Consider the following 17,500-nt stretch of genomic DNA (forward strand, 5'->3'; position numbering starts at 1 on the left):
CATGCCTTGCCACGGCGTCGCCCAACATGCCATGCCACGGCCTCGGCCCGCATGCCTTGCCACGGCCTCGGCCGCGCATGCCATGCCACCGCGTTGCCCGGCATGCCATGCCTTGGCCTCGGTCAACATGCCATGCCACAGCCTCGGCCTCGGCCCGCATGCCTTGCTACGGCGTCGCCCAACATGCAATGCCACGGCCTCGGCCCGCATGCCATGCCACGGCCTCGGCCCGCATGCCTTGCCACGGCGTCGCCCAACATGCCATGCCACGGCCTCGGCCCGCATGCCTTGCCACGGCCTCGGCCGCGCATGCCATGCCACCGCGTTGCCCGGCATGCCATGCCTTGGCCTCGGTCAACATGCCATGCCACGGCCTCGGCCTCGGCCCGCATGCCTTGCTACGGCGTCGCCCAACATGCAGTGCCACGGCCTCGGCCCGCATGCCATGCCACGGCCTCGGCCCGCATGCCTTGCCACGGCGTCGCCCAACATGCCATGCCACGGCCTCGGCTAGCATGCCATGCCACGGCCTCGGCCCGCATGCCTTGCCAAGGAGTTGCCCAACATGCCATGCCATGCCACGGCCTCGGCCCGCATGTCTTGCCAAGGCGTTGCCCAACATGCCATGCCACGGCCTCGGCCCGCATGCCTTGCCACGGCGTTGCCCAGCATGCCATGCCACCGCGTTGCCCGGCATGCCATGCCTTAGCCTTGGCCAGCATGGCATGCCACGGCCTCGGCCATCATGCCATGCCACGGCCTCGGCCCGCATGCCTTGCCACGGCGTTGCCCAACATGCCATGCCACGGCCTCGGCCCGCATGCCATGCCATGTCATGCCTTGGCCTTGGCCAGCATGACATGCCACGGCCTCGGCCCGCATGCCTTGCTACGGCGTCGCCCAACAAGCCATGCCACGGCCTCGGCCCGCATAACATGCCACGGCCTCGGACCGCATGCCTTGCTACGGCGTCGCCCAACATGCCATGCCACGGCCTCGGCCCGCATGACATGCCACGGCCTCGGCCATCATGCCATGCCACGGCCTCGGCCCGCATGCCTTGCCACGGCGTTGCCCAACATGCCATGCCACGGCCTCGGCCCGCATGCCATGCCATGCCACGGCCACGGCCCGCATGCCATGCCACGGCCACGGCCTCGGCCCGCATGCCTTGCTACGGCGTCGCCCAACATGCCATGCCACGGCCTCGGCCCGCATGCCGTGCCACGGCCTCGGCCCGCATGCCATGCCATGCCACGGCCCGCATGTCTTGCCACGGCGTTGCCAAACATGCCATGCCACGGCCTCGGCCCGCATGCCTTGCGACGGCGTCGCCCAACATGCCATGCCACGGCCACGGCCCGCATGCCATGCCACGGCCTCGGCCCGCATGCCATGCCACGGCCTCGGCCCGCATGCATTGCTGCGGCGTTGCCCAACATGCCATGCCACGGCCTCGGCCCGCATGCCTTGCCACCGCGTTGCCCAGCATGCCATGCCACCGCGTTGCCCGGCGTGCCATGCCTTAGCCTTGGCCAACATGTCGAGCCACGGCCTCGGCCCGCATGCCATGCCATGCCACAGCCCGCATGTCTTGCCACGGCGTTGCCAAACATGCCATGCCACGGCCTCGGCCCGCATGCCTTGCTACGGCGTCGCCCAACATGCCATGACATGCCACGGCCTCGGCCCGCATGCCTTGCTACGGCGTCGCCCAACATGCCATGCCACGGCCTCGGCCCGCATGCCATGCCACGGCCTCGGCCCGCATGCCTTGCGACGGCGTCGCCCAACATGCCATGCCACGGCCTCTGCCCGCATGCCATGCCACGGCCTCGGCCCGCGTGACATGCCACGGCCTCGGCCCGCATGCCTTGCCACGACGTCGCCCAACTTGCCATGCCACGGCCTCGGCCCGCATGCCATGCCACGGCCTCGGCTCGCATGACATGCCACGGCCTCGGCCCGCATGCCTTGCTACGGCGTCGCCCAACATGCCATGCCACGGCCTCGGCCCGCATGCCATGCCATGGCCTCGGCCCGCATGACATGCCACGGCCTCGGACCGCATGCCTTGCTACGGCGTCGCCCAACATGCCATGCCACGGCCCCGGCCCGCATGCCTTGCCACCGCGTTGCCCGGCGTGCCATGCCACCGCGTTGCCCGGCGTGCCATGCCTTAGCCTTGGCCAACATGTCGTGCCACGGCCTCGGCCCGCATGCCATGCCATGCCACGGCCCGCATGTCTTGCCACGGCGTTGCCAAACATGCCATGCCACGGCCTCGGCCCGCATGCCTTGCCACGGCCTCGGCCAACATGCCATGCCACGGCCTCGGCCCGCATGCCATGCCACGGCCTCGGCCCGCATGACATGCCACGGCCTCGGCCCGCATGCCTTGCTACGGCGTCGCCCAACATGCCATGCCACGGCCTCGGCCCGCATGCCATGCCACGGCCTCGGCCCGCATGCCCTTCTACGGCGTTGCCCAACATGCCATGCCACGGCCTCGGCCCGCATGCCTTGCCACCGCGTTGCCCAGCATGCCATGCCACCGCGTTGCCCGGCGTGCCATGCCTTAGCCTTGGCCAACATGTCGTGCCACGGCCTCGGCCCGCATGCCATGCCACGGCCTCGGCCCGCATGTCTTGCCACGGCGTTGCCCAACATGCCATGCCACGGCCTCGGCCCCCATGCCTTGCCACCGCGCTGCCCAGCATGCCAATGCACCGCGTTGCCCGGCGTGCCATGCCTTAGCCTTGGCCAACATGCCACGCCACGGCCTCGGCCCGCATGGCTTGCCAGGGCGTTGCCCAACATGCCATGCCACGGCCTCGGCCCGCATGTCTTGCCACGGCGTTGCCCAACATGCCATGCCATGCCACGCCACGGCCTCGGCCCGCATGCCATGCCACGGCCTCGGCCCGCATGCCATGCCATGCCACGGCCTCGGCCCGCATGCCATGCCACGGCCTCGGCCAGCATGCCATGCCAAGGCCTCGGCCCGCATGCCTTGCCACGGCGTTGCCCAGCATGCCATGCCACCGCGTTGCCCAGCGGGCCGTGCCGCGGCCTCGGCCCGCATGCCTTGCGACTGCCTTGGCCAGCGTGCCATGCCACAGCGTGCCATGCCTTAGCCTTGGCCTACATGCCATGCCACTGCCTTGGCCAGCATGTCGTGCCACCGCCACGGCCAGCATGCCATGCCGGTCCGTTGCCCAGCATGCCACGGCCGTGGCGGCATGGCAAGCCACGGCCTCGGCCAGCATGCCATGCCACGGCCTCGGCCAGCATGCCATGGCACTGTCTTGGTCAGCATGCCATGCCATGGCACCGCCTTGTCCAGCACGCCGTGCCGCAGCGTTGGCCAGCATGCCTTGGCCGGCATGCCATGCCAATGCCTTGGGCCAACATGGCGTGCCACGGGCTGGGCCATGCCGGTCCGTTGCCCGGCATGCCACGGCCGTGGCGGCATGGCAAGCCACGGCCTCGGCCAGCATGCCATGCCCCGGCCTCGCCCAGCATGCCATGGCACGGTCTTGGTCAGCATGCCATGCCATGGCACCGCCTTGTGCAGCGTTGGCCAGCATGCCTTGGCCGGCATGCCATGCCAATGCCTTGGGCCAACATGGCGTGCCACGGGCTGGGCGAGCACGGCATGCCACGGGCTGGGCGAGCATGCCACGCCACGGCCTTGGCTAGCAGCAAGGCATGCCACGGCCTCGGCGAGCATGCCATGCCATGCCAAGGCCAAGGCCAAAGCCAAGGCCAAGGCAGTGGGCAAGGCCAAGTCCCTGTGCAAGGCATGGCCAAGGCCAAGGCAAAGGCCAAGGCCGCGGGCAAAGGCCAAGGCCAAGGCCAAGGCCATGGCGTGCCACCGCCTCGATCGATCTTTTTGAACATGATTCTTTTATAATCTTACCCAAACCGTGCAACACAATTAAAAATGCACTACAATCAATTTTAAATGTCATTCCCTATTTTTTTGCAATTTTTCTGGAGCTTTTCGAATTTTTAAAGCCCTTATTTGGCATAAAAAAATCAAAATAAAATAAAAAAAATGAAAAAAATAATTTAATAATTTCTATAATTACTAGTGAATCATCCTTTAATTATGGGAATTTTTCCATAATTTTTTGACTATTTTTATTAATTTTTATTATTTTTTAAGTATTAATATCGAAATAAATTAAAATAAAATATTTTCTGTAAAAAAATATTTTTTTTAATTTTTTTTATGGTGTATTAAATTATTTCCTACAACTTTCATGTTGAAAGTTTTGGCAAAAAACCATTACTTTTTAAAAAAACCCCATTATGACTCCTCGAACATGCTTGATGTTTCCTCCTGCCAGATTGAAAAGGGCTTAACAGGCTATTATAAGGGGGGGGCACCTCCCTTGCCCAGGGCAAGGCAGTGGCAGGTACGCCCCATGTTGGGCGCGGCCTGGGCTGCGGCCTTGGGTTACATGCACTGCGGCTCGACCGCGGCCTGGGCTGCGGCCTGGGGCGGCTCGGCCGCGGCCTTGGGCGGCCTGGATCGCGGCCTTGGGCGGCCTTGCGCGGCCTGGGCGCGGCCTTGGGCGGCCTGGGCGCGGCCTTGCGCGGCCTGGGCGCGGCCTTGGGCAGCCTGGGCGCGGCCTTGCGCGGCCTGGGCGCGGCCTTGGGCAGCATGGCGTGGCATGCGCGCGGGCGTGGGCGGCCTGGCATGCGCGCGGCATGGGCAGCACGGCATGGCATGCGCACGGCCTGGGCGGCCTGGCATGCAGCCGGCCTGGCATGCCCGCGGCGTGGGCAGCACGGCATGGCATACGCACGGCCTGGGCGGCCTGGCATGCAGCCGGCCTGGCATGCCCGCGGCGTGGGCAGCACGGCATGGCATGCGCACGGCCTGGGCGGCCTGGCATGCAGCCGGCCTGGGCAGCACGGCATGGCATGCGCACGGCCTGGGCGGCCTGGCATGCCCGCGGCGTGGGCAGCGTGGCCTGTGCGAATACCGCGCGCGTGGTCTTTTGACCACGGTGCGCGTGTTGCGCGCATGGTCGCGCACGCCTTTGCACGCCTTTGCACGCCTTCGCACGCAACGCACGTCTAGTGATAAGAACCGCAGCCAAGGCAGCCCAGCCCCAAGGCCAAGGCCAGCAGCATGGCATGCCACGGCGAAGGCAGCCCAGCCAAAGCCAGCAGCATGCCATGCCAAGGCCAGCAGCATGCCATGCCACGGCCAAGGCAGGCCAGCCAAAGCCAGCAGCATGCCATGCCAAGGCCAAGGCCAGCAGCATGCCATGCCACGGCCAAGGCAGCCCAGCCAAAGCCAGCAGCATGCCAAGCCAAGGCCAAGGCCAGCAGCATGCCATGCCACGGCCAAGGCAGCCCAGCCAAAGCCAGCAGCATGCCATGCCAAGTGTCACGGACTTAGACTTCGCAAGCCTTCCGTGCGGCCTTAGATGTCTCCAACCCTCGTGGTTGCACCTAAGTCAGCCTTACCCACTCAACCACACTAAGACACACAAGATTTAGGTGGAAGAATGCCTTCACTATACAAGTTGAATTTACAAGTATAGCCGTGTACAAAGCTTTACAATGCTCTCACACTCACACTTACAAGTGCTCTCTTGGATCTCCACTCCTTGGTTGGTTGTCTAACAAATGAGACCCCTCACCCTTATATAGCCATCCTCCTCCCTAATGGACGGCTAGGATCATTTTGATCCAAGGGCTACAAACTCTCATCTAGAACATTCCATAGAACTATCTAGGACATCTACCCTATCTACTACATTCTAGAATTCTCTATACTAGTGTAGTACATGGTAGGCTTCTCCTAGCATAATCTAGGATGTTCCAGACCCATCCAGACTCTGCTGGACACTTCAAGGTTCTTCCACGTTCCAGAATCTTCTAGGCCACTCGGGACCCTTCCACCACGTTCTAGAGTCTTCCAGCATACTCTAGCCCGTTCTCAAGCCTTCCGGAACCTTCCAGCATCCCTCAAATGCTGCTCCTTGTGTCACAGAATTCTCGGGGCGTGACACTCTCCCCCACCCAATGCCGTGACGCCCTCGTCACGCAGAAGCATACCGAGCCACCACGTCTCGATATGATCTGTATCCGCTGTTGCTGCTGGTGCTTGCTACTTCGCCCTTGCCCTGGACATGCTGCTCACCCTGCTGCATTGCCGCAAGTGCCTTCTGCTTGTCTTTGAGTAGCTGACTCCTGGCCACCAATGGCACCTCACATGGTCGATCCCCTGCAAACAACAACATGGTTGCAGTGTGTGGGACTGGCATCACATTGTTCTTCCGCATGAAATCCATCCCTAGGATCATGGGGTGGTCATCCATCTCAATGACCGACAACTCCACTTGCCCAGTCCAAGTTCCAATCGCCATGTCAGCACTCCTCACCAGACCTTGGATTGGCTTCGCCTCTGCATTCACTGGCTTAGACCAACCCTTGTCCTCCTTCATCTTCAAGCCCAGCCTCTTGGCCTCTTCAGTGCTTACAAAGTTGTGTGTGGCACCCGTATCAACCAACGCGTGTGAAGTCATCCCGTTAACCTTCACCTCCGCGTAGAGCACATCCTTCTTCTGGATGCTCCTGGGCTCCTGCATCTTCTCATTCTTCTTGGACACCGACCCAAGAAGTTGGATGCTCCCCAGTTGGGCTTCCTTCTCTGAAGTACTTTCACTATCGGAGCCCTTCGCCGCTTTCTTCTTCATGGCACTAAGCGTCTTCTTTGGGCAGTTCCTCACCAAGTGCGGTCCGTTGCATAAGAAACACTCGAGCCGCCCTTTGCCTTCGTGCCTCTTCTTTGGAGATCCGGTGCGTTGCCCATCCTTGCGCCGCTCCCGCCTCTTGGGGGACTCTCCATCACTGCGCTCGTCATCGGTGGTTGGTGGAGATTGTCTCCCACCTTTGCCCTTGGGTTTCCCTAGCGTCTTGAAGTCATCCAACTTCTCTGCCTCCGCTAGTGCAGTTGCAAGGTCTTTCACCCCCTTACTCTGCAACTCTCTTGCTGCCCAAGTCTGCAACCCATCCAGGAAGCCATACATTGCCTCTTTGTCCGCCATGTCGGGGATCTCCAATAGTAGCGCGGAATACTCCTTCACATAGTCCCGCAATGTCCCCACATGCTTTAGCTTGCGCAGCTTCCTGTATGCCTGGAACTCGACATTGACAGGGTAGAAGTGCTTCTTCAACTCTCTCTTGAGCTCAGCCCAAGTCTCTATCTTGCACAACCCCTTCTCCATGTCGGCATACCGCCTCCTCCACCATAGCATGGCAGTGTCCTTCAGATACATGGTGGCGGTCTGCACCTTCTCGTCTTCATCCACGATGTCGACATTCTCAAAGTACCGCTCCATGTTCCAAATGAAGTTGTCAATCTCCCGGGCATCCCTTGCACCATCATAGCTCTTAGGTTCTGGCGCACGAACCTTCTTCCTGGTTGGAGCCACATTCCCTCCATTGCCAGCAATGATGGCCTTCTTGCACAACTCCAATTCCACTTCTAAGCTAGCCACCCTTGCTTCCAGGGCCTTCCGTTCGGTGGGACTGTCTCTAACTACCTCAGAAAGAGACGAGTTCACCCTTTCTTCGAAGGAGTCGACCTTTTCCTCCAGCTCTTCTACCCGAACAACCAACTCGTCCACCCTGGCAGTAAGCTTAGAAAAGTGAGAGAAGAACTTTTCAACATGGGATGTGGGCATACCAGGGCCAACTAGAGCTTCCTCAAGTCTAGTGAACCGCTTTTCCACATGCTCCATCATCCCCTCGAGTCGTGCCTCCAATGCTGCCATCGAGTCCTTCGTTGAGAGCTTCTTCACCTTTGGGACGTTAGCACCTTCGTCACCCGACGTAGCCATGTACACCTCGCTTGGTTACCTTCTCACGTAACCTGCTCTGATACCAACTGTCACGGACTTAGACTTCGCAAGCCTTCCGTGCGGCCTTAGATGTCTCCAACCCTCGTGGTTGCACCTAAGTCAGCCTTACCCACTCAACCACACTAAGACACACAAGATTTAGGTGGAAGAATGCCTTCACTATACAAGTTGAATTTACAAGTATAGCCGTGTACAAAGCTTTACAATGCTCTCACACTCACACTTACAAGTGCTCTCTTGGATCTCCACTCCTTGGTTGGTTGTCTAACAAATGAGACCCCTCACCCTTATATAGCCATCCTCCTCCCTAATGGACGGCTAGGATCATTTTGATCCAAGGGCTACAAACTCTCATCTAGAACATTCCATAGAACTATCTAGGACATCTACCCTATCTACTACATTCTAGAATTCTCTATACTAGTGTAGTACATGGTAGGCTTCTCCTAGCATAATCTAGGATGTTCCAGACCCATCCAGACTCTGCTGGACACTTCAAGGTTCTTCCACGTTCCAGAATCTTCTAGGCCACTCGGGACCCTTCCACCACGTTCTAGAGTCTTCCAGCATACTCTAGCCCGTTCTCAAGCCTTCCGGAACCTTCCAGCATCCCTCAAATGCTGCTCCTTGTGTCACAGAATTCTCGGGGCGTGACACAAGGCCTAGGCCAGCAGCATGCCATGCCACGGCCAAGGCAGGCAAGCCAAAGCCAGCAGCATGCCATGCCAAGGCCAAGGCCAGCAGCATGCCATGCCACGGCCAAGGCAGCCCAGCCAAAGCCAGCAGCATGCCATGCCAAGGCCTAGGCCAGCAGCATGCCATGCCACGGCCAAGGCAGGCCAGCCAAAGCCAGCAGCATGCCATGCCAAGGCCAAGGCCAGCAGCATGCCATGCCACGGCCAAGGCAGCCCACCCAAAGCCAGCAGCATGCCATGCCAAGGCCTAGGCCAGCAGCATGCCATGCCACGGCCAAGGCAGGCGAGCCAAAGCCAGCAGCATGCCATGCCAAGGCCATGGCCAGCAGCATGCCATGCCACGGCCAAGGCAGCCCAGCCAAAGCCAGCAGCATGCCATGCCAAGGCCTAGGCCAGCAGCATGCCATGCCACGGCCAAGGCAGGCCAGCCAAAGCCAGCAGCATGCCATGCCAAGGCCATGGCCAGCAGCATGCCATGCCACGGCCAAGGCAGCCCAGCCAAAGCCAGCAGCATGCCATGCCAAGGCCAAGGCCAGCAGCATGCCATGCCACGGCCAAGGCAGCCCAGCCAAAGCCACCAGCATGCCATGCCAAGGCCTAGGCCAGCAGCATGCCATGCCACGGCCAAGGCAGGCCAGCCAAAGCCAGCAGCATGCCATGCCAAGGCCAAGGCCAGCAGCATGCCATGCCACGGCCAAGGCAGCCCAGCCAAAGCCAGCAGCATGCCATGCCAAGGCCTAGGCCAGCAGCATGCCATGCCACGGCCAAGGCAGGCGAGCCAAAGCCAGCAGCATGCCATGCCAAGGCCATGGCCAGCAGCATGCCATGCCACGGCCAAGGCAGCCCAGCCAAAGCCAGCAGCATGCCATGCCAAGGCCAAGGCCAGCAGCATGCCATGCCACGGCCAAGGCAGCCCAGCCAAAGCCAGCAGCATGCCATGCCAAGGCCTAGGCCAGCAGCATGCCATGCCACGGCCAAGGCAGGCCAGCCAAAGCCAGCAGCATGCCATGCCAAGGCCAAGGCCAGCAGCATGCCATGCCACGGCCAAGGCAGCCCAACCAAAGCCAGCAGCATGCCATGCCAAGGCCTAGGCCAGCAGCATGCCATGCCACGGCCAAGGCAGGCCAGCCAAAGCCAGCAGCATGCCATGCCAAGGCCTAGGCCACCAGCATGCCATGCCACGGCCAAGGCAGCCCAGCCAAAGCCAGCAGCATGCCATGCCAAGGCCAAGGCCAGCAGCATGCCATGCCACGGCCAAGGCAGCCCAGCCAAAGCCAGCAGCATGCCATGCCAAGGCCTAGGCCAGCAGCATGCCATGCCACGGCCAAGGCAGGCAAGCCAAAGCCAGCAGCATGCCATGCCAAGGCCATGGCCAGCAGCATGCCATGCCACGGCCAAGGCAGCCCAGCCAAAGCCAGCAGCATGCCATGCCAAGGCCAAGGCCAGCAGCATGCCATGCCACGGCCAAGGCAGCCCAGCCAAAGCCAGCAGCATGCCATGCCAAGGCCTAGGCCAGCAGCATGCCATGCCACGGCCAAGGCAGGCCAGCCAAAGCCAGCAGCATGCCATGCCAAGGCCAAGGCCAGCAGCATGCCATGCCACGGCCAAGGCAGCCCGACCAAAGCCAGCAGCATGCCATGCCAAGGCCTAGGCCAGCAGCATGCCATGCCACGGCCAAGGCAGGCCAGCCAAAGCCAGCAGCATGCCATGCCAAGGCCTAGGCCACCAGCATGCCATGCCACGGCCAAGGCAGCCCAGCCAAAGCCAGCAGCATGCCATGCCATGGCCAAGGCCAGCAGCATGCCATGCCACGGCCAAGGCAGCCCAGCCAAAGCCAGCAGCATGCCATGCCAAGGCCTAGGCCAGCAGCATGCCATGCCACGGCCAAGGCAGGCCAGCCAAAGCCAGCAGCATGCCATGCCAAGGCCTAGGCCAGCAGCATGCCATGCCACGGCCAAGGCAGCCCAGCCAAAGCCAGCAGCATGCCATATCACGGCCAAGGGCAGCAGCATGCCATGCCACGGCCAAGGCAGCCCAGCCAAAGCCAGCAGCATGCCATGCCATGGCCTAGGCCAGCAGCATGCCATGCCACGGCCAAGGCAGGCCAGCCAAAGCCAGCAGCATGCCATGCCAAGGCCAAGGCCAGCAGCATGCCATGCCACGGCCAAGGCAGGCCAGCCAAAGCCAGCAGCATGCCATGCCAAGGCGTAGGCCAGCAGCATGCCATGCCACGGCCAAGGCAGCCCAGCCAAAGCCAGCAGCATGCCATATCAAGGCCAAGGCCAGCAGCATGCCATGCCACGGCCAAGGCAGCCCAGCCAAAGCCAGCAGCATGCCATGCCATGGCCTAGGCCAGCAGCATGCCATGCCACGGCCAAGGCAGGCCAGCCAAAGCCAGCAGCATGCCATGCCAAGGCCTAGGCCAGCAGCATGCCATGCCACGGCCAAAACAGGCCAGCCAAAGCCAGCAGCATGCCATGCCAAGGCCTACGCCAGCAGCATGCCATGCCACGGCCAAGGCAGGCCAGCCAAAGCCAGCAGCATGCCATGCCAAGGCCAAGGCCAGCAGCATGCCATGCCACGGCCAAGGCAGGCCTGCCAAAGCCAGCAGCATGCCATGCCAAGGCCTAGGCCAGCAGCATGCCATGCCACGGCCAAGGCAGGCCAGCCAAAGCGAGCAGCATGCCATGCCAAGGCCAAGGCCAGCAGCATGCCATGCCACGGCCAAGGCAGCCCAACCAAAGCCAGCAGCATGCCATGCCAAGGCTTAGGCCAGCAGCATGCCATGCCACGGCCAAGGCAGGCCAGCCAAAGCCAGCAGCATGCCATGCCAAGGCCTAGGCCACCAGCATGCCATGCCACGGCCAAGGCAGCCCAGCCAAAGCCAGCAGCATGCCATGCCAAGGCCAAGGCCAGCAGCATGCCATGCCACGGCCAAGGCAGCCCAGCCAAAGCCAGCAGCATGCCATGCGAAGGCCTAGGCCAGCAGCATGCCATGCCACGGCCAACGCAGGCCAGCCAAAGCCAGCAGCATGCCATGCCAAGGCCTAGGCCAGCAGCATGCCATGCCACGGCCAAGGCAGCCCAGCCAAAGCCAGCAGCATGCCATATCAAGGCCAAGGGCAGCAGCATGCCATGCCACGGCCAAGGCAGCCCAGCCAAAGCCAGCAGCATGCCATGCCATGGCCTAGGCCAGCAGCATGCCATGCCACGGCCAAGGCAGGCCAGCCAAAGCCAGCAGCATGCCATGCCACGGCCAAGGCAGCCCAGCCAAAGCCAGCAGCATGCCATGCCAAGGCCTAGGCCAGCAGCATGCCATGCCACGGCCAAGGCAGGCGAGCCAAAGCCAGCAGCATGCCATGCCAAGGCCATGGCCAGCAGCATGCCATGCCACGGCCAAGGCAGCCCAGCCAAAGCCAGCAGCATGCCATGCCAAGGCCAAGGCCAGCAGCATGCCATGCCACGGCCAAGGCAGCCCAGCCAAAGCCAGCAGCATGCCATGCCAAGGCCTAGGCCAGCAGCATGCCATGCCACGGCCAAGGCAGGCCAGCCAAAGCCAGCAGCATGCCATGCCAAGGCCAAGGCCAGCAGCATGCCATGCCACGGCCAAGGCAGCCCAACCAAAGCCAGCAGCATGCCATGCCAAGGCCTAGGCCAGCAGCATGCCATGCCACGGCCAAGGCAGGCCAGCCAAAGCCAGCAGCATGCCATGCCAAGGCCTAGGCCACCAGCATGCCATGCCACGGCCAAGGCAGCCCAGCCAAAGCCAGCAGCATGCCATGCCAAGGCCAAGGCCAGCAGCATGCCATGCCACGGCCAAGGCAGCCCAGCCAAAGCCAGCAGCATGCCATGCCAAGGCCTAGGCCAGCAGCATGCCATGCCACGGCCAAGGCAGGCAAGCCAAAGCCAGCAGCATGCCATGCCAAGGCCATGGCCAGCAGCATGCCATGCCACGGCCAAGGCAGCCCAGCCAAAGCCAGCAGCATGCCATGCCAAGGCCAAGGCCAGCAGCATGCCATGCCACGGCCAAGGCAGCCCAGCCAAAGCCAGCAGCATGCCATGCCAAGGCCTAGGCCAGCAGCATGCCATGCCACGGCCAAGGCAGGCCAGCCAAAGCCAGCAGCATGCCATGCCAAGGCCAAGGCCAGCAGCATGCCATGCCACGGCCAAGGCAGCCCGACCAAAGCCAGCAGCATGCCATGCCAAGGCCTAGGCCAGCAGCATGCCATGCCACGGCCAAGGCAGGCCAGCCAAAGCCAGCAGCATGCCATGCCAAGGCCTAGGCCACCAGCATGCCATGCCACGGCCAAGGCAGCCCAGCCAAAGCCAGCAGCATGCCATGCCATGGCCAAGGCCAGCAGCATGCCATGCCACGGCCAAGGCAGCCCAGCCAAAGCCAGCAGCATGCCATGCCAAGGCCTAGGCCAGCAGCATGCCATGCCACGGCCAAGGCAGGCCAGCCAAAGCCAGCAGCATGCCATGCCAAGGCCTAGGCCAGCAGCATGCCATGCCACGGCCAAGGCAGCCCAGCCAAAGCCAGCAGCATGCCATATCACGGCCAAGGGCAGCAGCATGCCATGCCACGGCCAAGGCAGCCCAGCCAAAGCCAGCAGCATGCCATGCCATGGCCTAGGCCAGCAGCATGCCATGCCACGGCCAAGGCAGGCCAGCCAAAGCCAGCAGCATGCCATGCCAAGGCCAAGGCCAGCAGCATGCCATGCCACGGCCAAGGCAGGCCAGCCAAAGCCAGCAGCATGCCATGCCAAGGCGTAGGCCAGCAGCATGCCATGCCACGGCCAAGGCAGCCCAGCCAAAGCCAGCAGCATGCCATATCAAGGCCAAGGCCAGCAGCATGCCATGCCACGGCCAAGGCAGCCCAGCCAAAGCCAGCAGCATGCCATGCCATGGCCTAGGCCAGCAGCATGCCATGCCACGGCCAAGGCAGGCCAGCCAAAGCCAGCAGCATGCCATGCCAAGGCCTAGGCCAGCAGCATGCCATGCCACGGCCAAAACAGGCCAGCCAAAGCCAGCAGCATGCCATGCCAAGGCCTACGCCAGCAGCATGCCATGCCACGGCCAAGGCAGGCCAGCCAAAGCCAGCAGCATGCCATGCCAAGGCCAAGGCCAGCAGCATGCCATGCCACGGCCAAGGCAGGCCTGCCAAAGCCAGCAGCATGCCATGCCAAGGCCTAGGCCAGCAGCATGCCATGCCACGGCCAAGGCAGGCCAGCCAAAGCGAGCAGCATGCCATGCCAAGGCCAAGGCCAGCAGCATGCCATGCCACGGCCAAGGCAGCCCAACCAAAGCCAGCAGCATGCCATGCCAAGGCTTAGGCCAGCAGCATGCCATGCCACGGCCAAGGCAGGCCAGCCAAAGCCAGCAGCATGCCATGCCAAGGCCTAGGCCACCAGCATGCCATGCCACGGCCAAGGCAGCCCAGCCAAAGCCAGCAGCATGCCATGCCAAGGCCAAGGCCAGCAGCATGCCATGCCACGGCCAAGGCAGCCCAGCCAAAGCCAGCAGCATGCCATGCGAAGGCCTAGGCCAGCAGCATGCCATGCCACGGCCAACGCAGGCCAGCCAAAGCCAGCAGCATGCCATGCCAAGGCCTAGGCCAGCAGCATGCCATGCCACGGCCAAGGCAGCCCAGCCAAAGCCAGCAGCATGCCATATCAAGGCCAAGGGCAGCAGCATGCCATGCCACGGCCAAGGCAGCCCAGCCAAAGCCAGCAGCATGCCATGCCATGGCCTAGGCCAGCAGCATGCCATGCCACGGCCAAGGCAGGCCAGCCAAAGCCAGCAGCATGCCATGCCAAGGCCAAGGCAGCCCAGCCAAAGCCAGCAGCATGCCATGCCAAGGCCTAGGCCAGCAGCATGCCATGCCACGGCCAAGGCAGCCCAGCCAAAGCCAGCAGCATGCCATATCAAGGCCAAGGCCAGCAGCATGCCATGCCACGGCCAAGGCAGCCCAGCCAAAGCCAGCAGCATGCCATGCCAGGCCTAGGCCAGCAGCATGCCATGCCACGGCCAAGGCAGGCCAGCCAAAGCCAGCAGCATGCCATGCCAAGGCCTAGGCCAGCAGCATGCCATGCCACGGCCAAGGCAGGCCAGCCAAAGCCAGCAGCATGCCATGCCAAGGCCAAGGCCAGCAGCATGCCATGCCACGGCCAAGGCAGGCCAGCCAAAGCCAGCAGCATGCCATGCCAAGGCCAAGGCCAGCAGCATGCCATGCCACGGCCAAGGCTGCCAGCCAAAGCCAGCAGCATGCCATGCCAAGGCCTAGGCCAGCAGCATGCCATGCTACGGCCAAGGCAGCCCAGCCAAAGCCAGCAGCATGCCATGCCAAGGCCTAGGCCAGCAGCATGCCATGCCATGGCCAAGGCAGCCCAGCCAAAGCCAGCAGCATGCCATGCCACGGCCAAGGCAGCCCAGCCAAAGCCAGCAGCATGCCATGCCAAGGCCAAGGCCAAGGCCAGCAGCATGCCATGCCACGGCCAAGGCCAAGGCCAAGGCAGCCCATCCGAAGCCAGCAACATTCCATGGCAAGGCCAACGCAGCCCAGCCAAAGCCGGCGGCATGCCATGCCAAGGCCAAGGCCAGCCGCATGTCTTGCCACGGCCTTGTCCCGCAGCGTGGCGTGCCTTGGCCTTGGGCTAGAACATCGCATGCCACGCCCTTGGCAAGCAATCCTGTCCCTCGTGTAATTGCCATTTGGTTTGGCTTTGACTTACGTATATGTTGCCCTGCGAAATGCTTGTCCCTCGGGTAATAGCCGGTTTGGTTGCCTTTGACTTGCGAACACGTTGCTAGTGCTTTCCCCAGTGGAAGCTTGTTGGGAAAAGTATGTCCCTCGGAAGTTGCCTGTTGCGTTTGTTATTTGCATTCGAGCTATCCGATGCTTGCTGGGTTTCTCTAAGAGTTTTTGCACGTTCGTCGGGCTTTTTAATTATTTATTTACTCATAAAAATTATAATAAAATAAATTAAAAATAAAAAAATAATTAAAAAAATTACTATAATTACTAGTGCCTCATCTTATAATTGTTGGAATTTTTCTAGAATTTTTTGAGTATTTTTAGTAATTTTTATTATTTTTTAAGTATTAAAATTGAAATAAATTAAAATAAAATATTCCGGTGGCCAAATATTTTTTTATAATTTTTTTTATGGTGTATTAAATTATTTCATACAACTTTCATGTTGAACGTTTTGGCAAAAAACCATTACTTTTTAAAAAAACCCCATTATGACTCCTCGAACATGCTTGATGTTTCCTCCTGCCAGATTGAAAAGGGCTTAACAGGCTATTATAAGGGGGGGGCACCTCCCTTAAGGCTGGCCAGCATGGCCAGGCCACAGGCCACGCCTATGCCTAGGCGGGCGCTTGGCACATGCCATCGCTTGGCTTGTGGCATTGGCTTGTGGCATCGAAACTACATAGCCAAGCACGGGATGCGTCGAGTGGCGGCCCGCGGCGGTGGCGGTGGCACGTTGGCCTAGGGCAGCATGCCATGCCACAGCCTTGGCCAGCAACATGGCATGCCAAAGCCTTGGCCAGCAGCATGCCATGCCCTGGCCTTGGCAAGCATGTCATGCCACGGCCTTGGCCAGCAGCATGCCATGCCACGACCTTGGCCAGCAGCATGCCATGCCCCGGCCTTGGCCAGCATGTCATGCCACGGCCTTGGCCAGCAGCATGCCATGCCACAGCCTTGGCCAGCAGCATGCCATGCCACAGCCTTGGCCAGCAACATGGCATGCCAAAGCCTTGGCCAGCAGCACGCCATGCCCCGGCCTTGGCAACCTTGCCAAGCCACGGCCATGGCCAGCAGCGTGCTATGCCCCGGCCTTGGCCAGCAGCGTGCCATGCCACGACCTTGGCCAGCAGCTTGCCATGCCCCGGCCTTGGCCAGCATGTCATGCCACGGCCTTGGCCAGCAGCATGCCATGCCACGGCCTTGGCCAGCAACATGGCATGCCGCGGCCTTGGCCGGCAGCATGGCAAGCCCAAGCCTTGGTCAGCAGCAGCATGCCATGCCAACGCCTTGGCCAGCAGCATGCCTTGCCACGGCCTCGGCCATCAGCATGCCTTGCCACGGCCTCGGCCATCAGCATGCCTTGCCACGGCCTTGTCCAGCAGCATGGCATGCCCGGCCTTGGCCAGCAGCATGTCATGCCACGGCCTTGGCAAGCATGCCAAGCCACGGCCTTGGCAAGCATGCCATGTCCCTCGGGTAATTGTACAAGTTGCCTTGCGAAATGCATGTCCCTCGGTTAAATTGCCATTTGGTTGGCTTTGGCGTGCGAACGAGTTGCCTGTGCTTTCCTTGTGGAAGCTTGTTGCGAGAAGTATGTCCCTCGAAAGTTGCCTGTTGCGTTTGTTATTTGCATTCGCGCTAACCGGTGCTTGCTCGGCCTCTCTAAATGTTTTCGTGCGTTCGTCGGGCTTCTTGGTCCTTCGGGGGGTGATTCGTTTTGGGGGGCTGGTGCACAGTGTACGTCGTGGCGCGTGAGTTGTGTTCGGTTTGTGCGAGTTGGACGGATCCCTGCCTGTGCAGCGAACTCCACTGGTGCATTCCTCCATGTCCCTCGGGTTGTCTTCGACTCGCCTTCGGGTTGCTTGCGCTTCCCTAGTGGAAGGTGCCTTGCGAAAAGCGTGTCCCTCGGGTAATTGCCATTTGGTTGGCTTTGACGTTCGAACGAGTTGCCTATGCTTTCCTAGTGGAAGCTTGTTGCGAAAAGTATGTCCCTCGAAATTTGCCTGTTGCGTTTGTTATTTGCATTCGCGCTAACCGGTGCTTGCTCGGCCTCTCTAAATGTTTTCGCGCGTTCGTCGGGCTTCTTAGTCCTTCGGGGGGTGATTCGTTTTGGGGGGCTGGTGCACAGTGTACGTCGTGGCGCGTGAGTTGTGTTCGGT

The sequence above is a fragment of the Camellia sinensis genome, chromosome 6 (genome assembly GCF_055761805.1).
Source record: "Camellia sinensis isolate YWXY chromosome 6, ASM5576180v1, whole genome shotgun sequence".
Classification (NCBI taxonomy): Eukaryota; Viridiplantae; Streptophyta; class Magnoliopsida; order Ericales; family Theaceae; genus Camellia; species Camellia sinensis.